This window comes from Azolla caroliniana, unplaced genomic scaffold (assembly GCF_043228905.1).
Source record: "Azolla caroliniana isolate FFs.n. ecotype wild unplaced genomic scaffold, voAzoCaro1.0.p SCAF_12, whole genome shotgun sequence".
In the NCBI taxonomy this organism is placed as follows: Eukaryota; Viridiplantae; Streptophyta; class Polypodiopsida; order Salviniales; family Salviniaceae; genus Azolla; species Azolla caroliniana.
The window spans coordinates 7,345,452-7,356,318 of NW_028230447.1; positions in this window are offsets into that span (position 1 = coordinate 7,345,452).

Here is a 10,867-nt window from a genome sequence, read left to right on the forward strand (position 1 = left end):
GGATTGGTGTAGTATAAGAGACCTCCAATACATGTTTTCCATTGGAGAGGAGAAAAAAATCAACATAGTCCCTTTCATATTTCTATATTTCTTCAGCCAACCTTCCCCATCTCACAAAAGCCCATGTGTACACCTGTTTACCATAAATAGGATACAAAATTCTCAACGTTCTTTTCCATACTGCTCTAGCAATAGGACATGCCCATAAAACATGGCGAAACATTTCATTGGGAAAACCACAATTGTTACATTTTAAATCATGGCAATGCCCCCTCATCCATTACTTCACAGGCATGCCATAACGTACCAACAACCATCTAAACAAGACAACTTTTCTAGGAATTTGCTTCAACCAAAAGTGTTCTACATGACCTAATCTCCAAAATTTACACGATGTTGGCGTACAGCCACACGCCTCCTTAGCAATTCTCTACCCATTTTTATCGAGTACTGAAAAAATGGGATTTGTGTACCTAACATTCCTTGTGCTTATATGCTTTGTTATTTCCATTCAATAGGATCCCACAAAAAGGTGATCAATGGGCTTATTCTCGTAGACCCACAATTCAGATAAACTATTTATATCATTTGGATGTTGATTCAACATCCTTTTTTTATCGTTCTTCCACAATATACGAACATGCAACATACTACTCACTTGAGCTACAACTTCATCTTCCATAAGGATAGAATGATGTCGTCCAGAACGCAAAACATCAAAATAAAGACAGTCACGTGAGTTTTTATAACCGATGACCCCCAACAAGGCATGTAAAGATGAAAACATACCATATCAAAATATACTAATTTGAGAAGGCTAAAAGGAAGGCATCGTAAACACTCTATCGATTTATGAATACATAATGTTCCTATGCGGAATAGTGCTCGGCCACAACCGAGACTCAAACACTCTATGAAAGAGCAAAACAAAAATGGAGGTTTGTACACTTACGTAGAAGAGACGACACAGGATGTTTACGTGGAAAGCCCTAATAGGGAAAAACCACGGGAGCCCACAAACTCCAACTATCACTATACGAGAAAGGAGGTACAACAGGAGACTTAGAGGCAACAACCTCGAGCTTTGTATCTTCGCCAACCGGCAGCTTCACTTCTCTCTCTCTGTACTCTACTCTAATACAACTAACAACAACACTAACATTCTATTTCAAAGTGATTGCCCTAAGTCATATTTATACTTATATGACTTTAAAACTATTTACAAATATAGCCTTTACAAGCACACCAGAAACATATTTGCAGATATATCCCTAGATCTAGTTCACATTGGATCCATCCGGATATCTTCTGGTCCAATCCGGTTGCGGCATCCGGTCCGGTTCCTTCCTTCAGCTCGTCAGATCCGGCTCCTCCAGAGGACCGAATTCTCAACAGTTCCTACCCCAAATTGTGCAACAAGCATGGGTTTTGTTTTCCATCATCAAATTCAGCCAATTCCTTACCGATCCAGCTTCTCCTCTATCAAAATCAGCCCACTTCAACCTAGTTCTTTTCCCTAACATTACCCCCTCCTCTGATAGAAATAATGGGTTCATTATGAGGGGTTGGCACAACCATTCCTCCATACATGATGGTAGAGATTGGACTAAGTTATGTTTCAAATCCCACCATGTCTTCATGATACTCTAAAACACTTATATTGTCGAAAAATATCAATGGAATGATTAAAATCTCTTAAAAAACACCATCTAATACTATATTTCCAGTTGCCACTTGTAGAAGGCATAACCTTAACCATTTTGTGCCTTAAGATTTTTTTCCATGGCTCCCCACCTCGCAACAAACCTCTTATAATAAATTTTCCCAGAAAAGCCTTACATTGTAATAGAGGATCTCAATCCAAGACCACCCTCGTCCTTTGGAGCTGTAATAACTTTCCAATATACTTTGGCTCTCACATATGAACAATCTTTAGATCCCCAATGGAGATTTCTAATAAGCCTTTGTACTTGTGATAAAACCAAATGTGAACACAACCAAGCCGACAAAATGTACTACATGGAAGCCAACAATACTTGATTGGCAACAACAACCCTACCTGCCGATGACAATTTAGCAACATTCCAATATAACAATTTCTTCCTTATAGCAAGCAACAAAGGAGCTACATGATCTTCCGGCGAAAGGATAATACCTACATGACAGATTCCCAAGTATCTTACAAGTTTATTGTTACGGGCATGACCATATAATATCCCGTGGTGAGAATTTACCATAGTATTCTATACACGTGGATAAGTGTGAGGGTTAAACGAGAGTGTAAAGAAGGGGAGGATTAATTTTAATCCTCGGGATTGAGACAACCTATTAGGCCAAGTGTGAACTTGCCTGGGGGCCTTGGGTATCGCTATAAATAAGAGGCTTAGCTACCCTCATTGGATCATCTTGTTGACTACGTCGAGACTCTGTATTGTGGTGGGTCAACTCTTGTAGCGAGCGCGCCAGCACCAGGTACGACTCGACACCACGACGGTGGTATGGGACGCCGATCGAGGCTCGAGTCCGTCTTGATCCCTTCCCTCGGGGGTGGTCAGGTGGATCGGCACCCTTCTTTTTCTCCCTCCTTTCTATCTATATTCTATCCTTATGTAATGCTTACATTAGTTCATGTCTCTAGCAGTTGGTATCAGAGCTCATTTTCTAATGTTTCTTTTGTTGTCTTTTGTGATGTTGATTGATGACGATCGATCTACGTGCGGTCAGCCTTCATGCAGACAAGGATCAACAAAGGAACTTTGGTAATCTTTCTTGTTTTTTTTGTCCATTTTTTCTTCTCCCATCCAATCATGTGTATGGTTAATATGTAGATTTTTTTTCATTAATTCAATGATGTTGTAGTGGTAATTCATTGGTTGTATAAAACGTTTACATATGTGTATGAGGTCAATACCTCATTTGACGTATATTGAATATGTGATGAGTGTCGTATGCGCACGAGGTTAATACCTCAATTGCATATTACGTTCACAAACATATGTTACATTTGCGTATGAGGTCAATACCTCAATTCGTTGTAAATGATATGCGTTTGGTCTCGTATGCGTATGAGGTCAATACCTCAATTGCATATTACTATTAACCCTTATTTATGGGATGTCTCGTGTGTGTAGAGGTATATGCCTCGATTACGTATCTCGATTACGTCATTTTTGGCTATTAAATATAACGATTTGTTGAATATAGGCATATGTGGTCACATGTATATGTAGTTGATCGTATATATGTGATAATATACATATGTGTATATAAGTTATTACGTGATTTTAAATTGAATGTTTTCCTTTTCGGGGAAAGGATCTTGGTGGCCATCCTCACATTTTTGTGAGAATAACATTGTCACCATCCCTTTTTTCAACAATTTTTTATTGTTGAAATCCCCGTTGGTGACTTTGATATTTCGTTACGTAAAGAAACGCCTATAGCCATAATGATGTTGAGTACGTAGGACTTGACCCACTTCATGTGAGGTTGCTCCTATGACACACGTATCCAACATCCCTCCCTCATTACATGGATACGATGCCACCATGAGATCATTCTTACGAGAGGCATTCGTAATGACGTGGGCCTACTACAAAAAGAAGGCTCATTTGGCTTGACCATTAGGTTGCACTTTGGCGTATGCCATCGTAATTACGAGACTTGAGGTTAGGTAACGTACCAACATAGTTGTAGTAAATGAGGGCGAAATAAGGACTCTTGACATATATGTTTCTTTTAAAAAAACGACAAATGCCTCACATATCTCTTATACACATAAAACATAAAACATTCAAGAAGAGCAACCTACTTTGTTGGCTCAAGTGTTTAATGCAATTGTTCTCGAGGTCTCGAGTTCAAATATGACCAAGACCATACAACATCGTTGATACATACAACTATAACACGTGTTTAGACTAGAGGTCTAAGTGCACTTCGGGGTCCTCATAATAGGACTTAAAGAGCTGAAACCACATATGTGGGCACAACAACATTTTTTTCATGTATCAACTATTCATGACGCGAACATACATGGTTGAACCTCGGGGAGCCGCCATGAAAAAATCCATATAGAGATCAAGGAAAGACATTTATTTGTCACCCCTATGGTTTTTAAAACACCTTTGTGTTACCATAGTAACCTGATCTTGAACCTCATCTCATACGTCTAGCGGGGTATTGACGTGAGATAATGATATCGATTAATGTTCGCCCATGATATGTTTACATCACGACATGATGTTAGGACTATCTCTCTGACCTCATCCTATTTCTTTTTTAGAAATAATCATTTAATGGCTCAAAATAACGACCCGATGTCATCCGCTCAAGCGGAAGGAACTCAAGGGAATCCTCTTGGACAAATGTCCATCGAGATGTATTTTTCGCAAATAACCCAATACCTTAGTTTCACCGCTCAACAGATGACCGAACTTTGGCAATCTCAAAGTGCTCTCGAGGCATGTGTCATTAGTCTACAACATGAGACTAATAGACCTGATGAGCGACAGGGTGAACCATCGTTTGTCGTTAAGCCATTTACAGGAGAAAAAAAGGAAAGAACCGAAGAAGCAATCTACACGTGGCTGGGCCGATGGGAGTCTCATTTTGAGCTCTATCCCACGCCAGATAGGGGGTAAGGCCGCCGCCTAGTGGCGTGGGCTCCGTACTTTGGGGAAATTTCCCGATACCTGGACAGATTTTGTCACAGTTTTCAAGGGCCAATTTTTGCAACCTCCCTCTCGAACTTGTTGTCCGCTGGAATAGTAACTGACGGACAAGAGCGCAGGAATAGGGAATAGTATAAGATTGTAACGCATATAACGGTTCACGCGGGAAGTGTGAATGACGAAAAGACCTTGCGTATATAAAGGGCAAAAAACCTCTGATAGAGGCAGCGTGTAATTTTGGAATGTAAAGAAGCGTATCGTAATAGAGTTCTATCTTCTCTGATATCTGTGTATAGCTATGGCTAATCTACTGTGTGTCTGTAACACCTGAGAGTGTAGAAGTAAGCAACGGTGAGTGTGTAGCCACTGTTAAGGAGCTCGGTTGTAGCCGTCTCCCTTATACGCTACTAGGTTACGGGGAACATTCCCCTACGTATTACGCACAAACGCTACCGTTCGTTGTCACACAGTCACTTGGAGGTCTACATAGAAGGACTGACCGTAGACCGTGTTCCTAATCGGTAACACTTTTGGCATGTTTGGTGATCTGTGTCTTCTGACGGACGAACAACAATGAATGGATGTTTAGCCACAGACGCCCCAGAGAACCAACACGACCAGACCGGCCAATCACAAGGTCCATCACACGCCAGGTAGAGGACCGCGCACAGCAAAAGCCTCGCCTAAGCGACCTCAACACTACATGTCGTGATCACAAAGGTGATTTTCCGCTCTCCAAATATCTCGATGATACGCGGGGAGCACGCTCACCACAGCAGCACTGTGGTCTTTCCTGACCTGTCGTAGCCCCCAACATGGCCTTTGCCTATCCCCGCTTTAATGGCGAAACCGACGCCGCAACTCATATTTGCATGTTCCTCAATGTTTGGAATGCAAACCACATGGCGTAGAGCCTTTCTAAGGTGGTAGTGCACCAGTCCAAAATGACGGAGTTCGGGTTAACATTGGATGGGCGAGCAACATTTTGGCATTCACAGATGGATTTGCCAACAATCACGACCTTTGACCAACTGCAATCCGCCTTTTTGTAGTTCTTCCATCACAGGGTTCCACAACGCCAAATCCTTGGATAATTGTACACAATTAAGCAGCTGCCGATCGAGACGATCGCAGACTTCAGCTTATGTTTCCAAAATTTACAGCGGAAACTAGAACGGAGCCCCGCGGAGGACGAGGCTCGAGAGACATTTCTAGCAGCATTACGCCGACCCATATGGACAACGCTCAACAACAATAGCGTGAAAGGTGAAACAACGGATATGGTCATTGAATGAGCGTTACATCTCGAGTTGGACGACGAAGAGGAAAGGTTTTCTATGTCCTCATTACGACAAGCATTACCTGAGGATAAGGAACGACAATTTCGTCAAGCAATCCAGTGCACGATTTGCTTGAACTCAGGGCATTCCGCAGTGGAGTGCAACATGCGAATCCACTGCCCAATCTTCCACTCGAAGGCTCACATAGTCGAACAATACGAATACAATACGCTGAATAGAGCCGCTCCCACAGTACGCAGCATGGACACACATCGTCCCCCACGCCGTACTGAACAAAGGAGGCAAGAAGACCGACCACAGTATGTGGATCGCAACCCACGTGACGACTGGCACTACCGGAATAGCCGGAATCACAACGATTCTGAGGAAGAAGAGCTAGAGGATGAGGACTATCGTGGTCCCCCGAGTTATGCTAAAGGGGCCCGGTGCTATGAGAATCACCGGTTGATAAACAAACGTGGCGGCGTCAATGGTTATCGTGGGAAGCAGCGGCAATATCGGGACAACCAGCGATATGACGAAAGCTCGGGCGATGAGCGACACCAAGAACCATGCCGGGACCAACAACAACCACCGCGTACGCTGCGACAAACGAGACCAGACCATGAGGAGCAAGTCGCACTAGGCGATCAACACACACCACCAGGAGCCGAGAAGGGCAAATCGAGCATCCATTGTTTTGTTTCTCAACAGGATTCCAACCGACGTCGAGTAGTGGACGGTCTCTGCGTGACAAGCTGCCACTTCTTCCATAAGCCGTTTCATACCCCCTCGTTCGACATTCAGATCCAGGGCCCTCCGGGTCTTGCTAGCGTGCACCCGACAATTCCATAGGTACACCACGTTAGCTCTAATCGCCTCGGTGAAGTCCCCGCAGTCCTTTCGGGCGTTGTCGACCGCGTCGCACCACAAGCACCGGCTCCCAACCGAATGCCTTCGGTCACGGATTTGTTCGTCGTCGTCCCTCCGTGCTTGCGCGATCTGAAGGTCCCTCACCATCTGAGTCAGCTCCTCTAGAGCTGCTCCTCCGGACGAGCTTTTGACCATGCCGGTCGAAGTCGAGCCAGTCTCGAGCCAGTCTCGAGCCAGTCTCGGGTCTCTTCCCTTCGCGCCGGTGGGGGTACCTCGACCTTCCTTGTCACAACAAAACCCGCCCCCGTCAAGCCTTTATCGACCCACTCACACCGTTTGTCAAAACGGCCGCAGACTCTCTTTACCACGGCCCAGTCGGTTGTTAGGCCGTCATCGATCTCCAGTAGGAAGCCCACTTGCTCCCGGTCCCTTGCGTCCACCGATTTAACGAACAATAGGACACGACTCGTGTCCAGCATGGTCCGGTCCAGCGCCGAAAGTCGTGCGAAGCGTTCTTCAAACTCCCGAAGGAGCACCGACGCGTTCCTCCCCTTTTCGGGGGTCTCCACCCATTCCATGAAGTCCCGCTTCGACAGCCGAAGCGCGTCATCAAGCTTGTATTTTTCAAGGAGCCGACCTTCAAACTCTTCCCAGGTCCGACTCTCAGCCCATACCTCAAGCACCTCTGCGTGGATGCCCGACATTGCTATCTGAGGGAATCTGGCCAGTCGCCTGTCCTCCTGGATGTCCCTCATCACCATTTCAGCTGGGTAGGCCTCCAAATAGCTCGTGGCGTCCTTCCCACCGAACTGGCCTATCGTGCCAACGACCGCTTCAATAGCCCTATCGAGGGCGCATGTGCCTTCGCGCGCACTAACTATCCGATCCACAGCCGAAGCCATGGCTTTTGCAAGATCCGACCCTCTCATCTTTCTATTCCTCTGCCGCATGTTCACGTCAAGTTCACCAAATATGTCGCGTTGTTACTCGCGTGTGTGGAGAACGAGGCGGGACCACCGGGGCCTCGGACCGAGAAATAACCAAATGAAGGGAGGGGAAGGACGCTTACGATGTAATTTACACGCGCACAGACCTACAGAATCACAGGAATTGCAATTAGCTACAGAACGCCAGATGGAGACAGAATGAATGTTTATGTATATATATATATATCAAGGTGTTACAACCGGCAAGCTAGCGAGTGATGGGCTCTGACGCCTACGCACACACACACACACAAACAGAACGTGAGATGGAGGCTTTGCCGGGAGCACTCGGGCGTCCTGCGGAACAGAGTGAGCCTCCCGAAACCTGCACAGAATGATTATGGAGACTACAAAGGAGAGGAGAAGCGCTCGGTTCCAGTCCGGCAGCACTTCGTCCTCCACAAAAAAAAACGCGATATATTTTTCAATACCTCTCCCTCTCTTTTATAGCCTAAGGAGAGAGGTCGTTACCACCCGTTACATCATGTTTATTCCTTGTCCTTTCGGACAGGGATACGCCTCGATTCTCTCCCTACTGAATGCGTGCTACCTAGGATTTCGCCTCAGGCGACTTGTACCTACCTACGTACTATACAACAAAACTTGTGCCCATGTGTAAGGGCCGGTTTACGCACGTTATATACCCGTTTCCGCCTAGGGACGATTTTCTCCACGACAACGTTAACCATGGAGAAGCTGCTGCAACTAGTCCCACGCTTCTGCCAGACCATGGAAGAACGGGTGACGGGCATACCCGGGGTGAGCGTCGTTACGAACCTCACGGACGTTAGCGACGAACCATCTGTAGTGGATCACCACAACCCGGCTATTACATTGATATTACGCGGACAGGAAATCCCAGGATGCGTAATCGATGGCGGCTCAAGCGTTAATGTAATTAGCGCCAAAACATGCGAGTAGTTAGGCATTTCAGAATGGGAGGCTTGCCCATTCTGGCTCCGTATGGCAGATACCCGCTCAGTACGACCATTGGGGTTGATACACAAGATAGGCATTATCGTGGGAGGACATCGCTTCGACATCTCGACGGTAGTCCTCGCCCTGGATGCCCCAGGGGCATACCCTATGCTATTGGGCAGACCGTGGCTTCGGGCAGCAAATATCAAGCAAAGCTGGCAACACAAGTGTATCAGTTTCCGACACGGATGCACCAAGGTTCGCGTACCTACGGAGGGAAGCGCGACACAATCCAAGGGTATAACACCATTATACGCGGAAGATATAAATATGGTGGTTGGGGTGGAGGATGCAGAATTAGAGGCATACCTAGACGAGCACCCTCAGATTATTCCATTGTTCGAAATCGACGTCATCGCAACCGCGGGAGAATATGCCACGACCACTATTCTCCACGACAAGGCTTACGAACCAAATCCAGAGTCAATATTGGAACTAAGCAGAGCGCGGGCAACATTCGAGAGGGAAATGGAAATTTCACGGTGAGTCACCGCCTCCGCCCTAGAAGAAGTAAATGTGGGTATGACGTCAGAACCCCGTCTTCTCTCCATCACAAAGGAATTAAGGCCGGACCAGAGAGATGCGATGATCGAACTACTCAAGAAATATAAAGATGTGTTCTTCTAGGCTCACGAGGACATGAAGGGGTTAGATCCGAAGTTCTACCAACATAGGATCAATTTAGCAACCGACGCAAAACCCGTCCAACAGCACCGCTATTGCATGAACCCAAACTACGCGACCCACGTAAAAGAAGAAATTGACAAACTCCTTAAAGCGGGATTCATACGGCCAGTTAAACAAGCCACATGGTTAAGTTCGATAATAGTCATTCCAAAGAAAAACGACAAAATACGTGTATGCGTGGATTACCGAAAATTAAACATCGTAACCATTACGGACGCATTCCCTTTACCATTCACCGATAGCGTACTAGACGTCGTCGCAGGACATGACATGTACAATTTTTTAGATGGCTTCAATGGGTATAACCAAGTACGCATGCATCCCGATGACCAAGAGAAGACGACGTTTGTCACGGACCAGGGAGTCTATGTGGCAGTCGTCATGATGTTCGGGCTAAAGACGGCATCGGCGACATTTCAACGGACAATTACAGAGATCTTTGGGGAATATATTCCGGCATTCATGCAAGTTTTTTTAGACAACTTTGCAGTATATGGGAAAACAATCGACCATTTTACGCATTTGCAATTGTGCCTGGAACGTTGCCGCACCGCACGCTTAAGCCTGAATCCCGCGAAATGTGCCTTCGGCGTGACCAGCGAGACTCTCCTAGGCCATATAGTCAGTAAGGATGGAATAACGGTCAATCCGAACAGGATCTCCGCGATTACGCAAGCCAAAATTCTGACAAACACGAAATCACTCAGCCAGTTTTTAGGACAAATACGATGGCATAGTCGGATGATACGATACTTGGCGGACTTTGCCACGCCGTTACATGTTGCCATGCATCGGACTCCCTTCCAATGGACCACAACGGAGGACAAGGCCTATGAGGCGCTTAAGATAATGCTCACACAGGCACCCGTCGTACAACCACCAGTTTGGGCGAAGCCATTCCACGTGTTCGTAGACGCCTTAGACATAGCAATAGGAAGTGCGCTAATGCAGCTCACCAAACCAAATTGGTATCGTCCAGTGTACTACGCTAGTCGCAAATTATCAACAGCAAAGCGTAACTATTCCACAACGGAGTGGGAGGCGTTAGGGATGATCTATAACATCAATAAATTCCAGCATTATCTGTTGGGGAGGAAATTCACGTCCACGTGGATCATTCTGCACTTATGTATTTGGTGGAGAAACAAGCACTGACGGGGAAATTGGCGCGATGGATGTTGCTGCTTCAAGAATTTGATTTTGTAATTCAGCACTGCCCGGGGACGCAACACGTAGTGGCATATTTTTTGAGCAGACTCGATAATGGAGAAACAATATAGAAGGACGACGACGACTTTCCGGACGCCGACATTCTGTGGGTCGCAGCACTAGCAGAAAGAACGGAATCGACCTTTCCGAACCGATGGCTTATGGAAATGATATACTTTTTTAC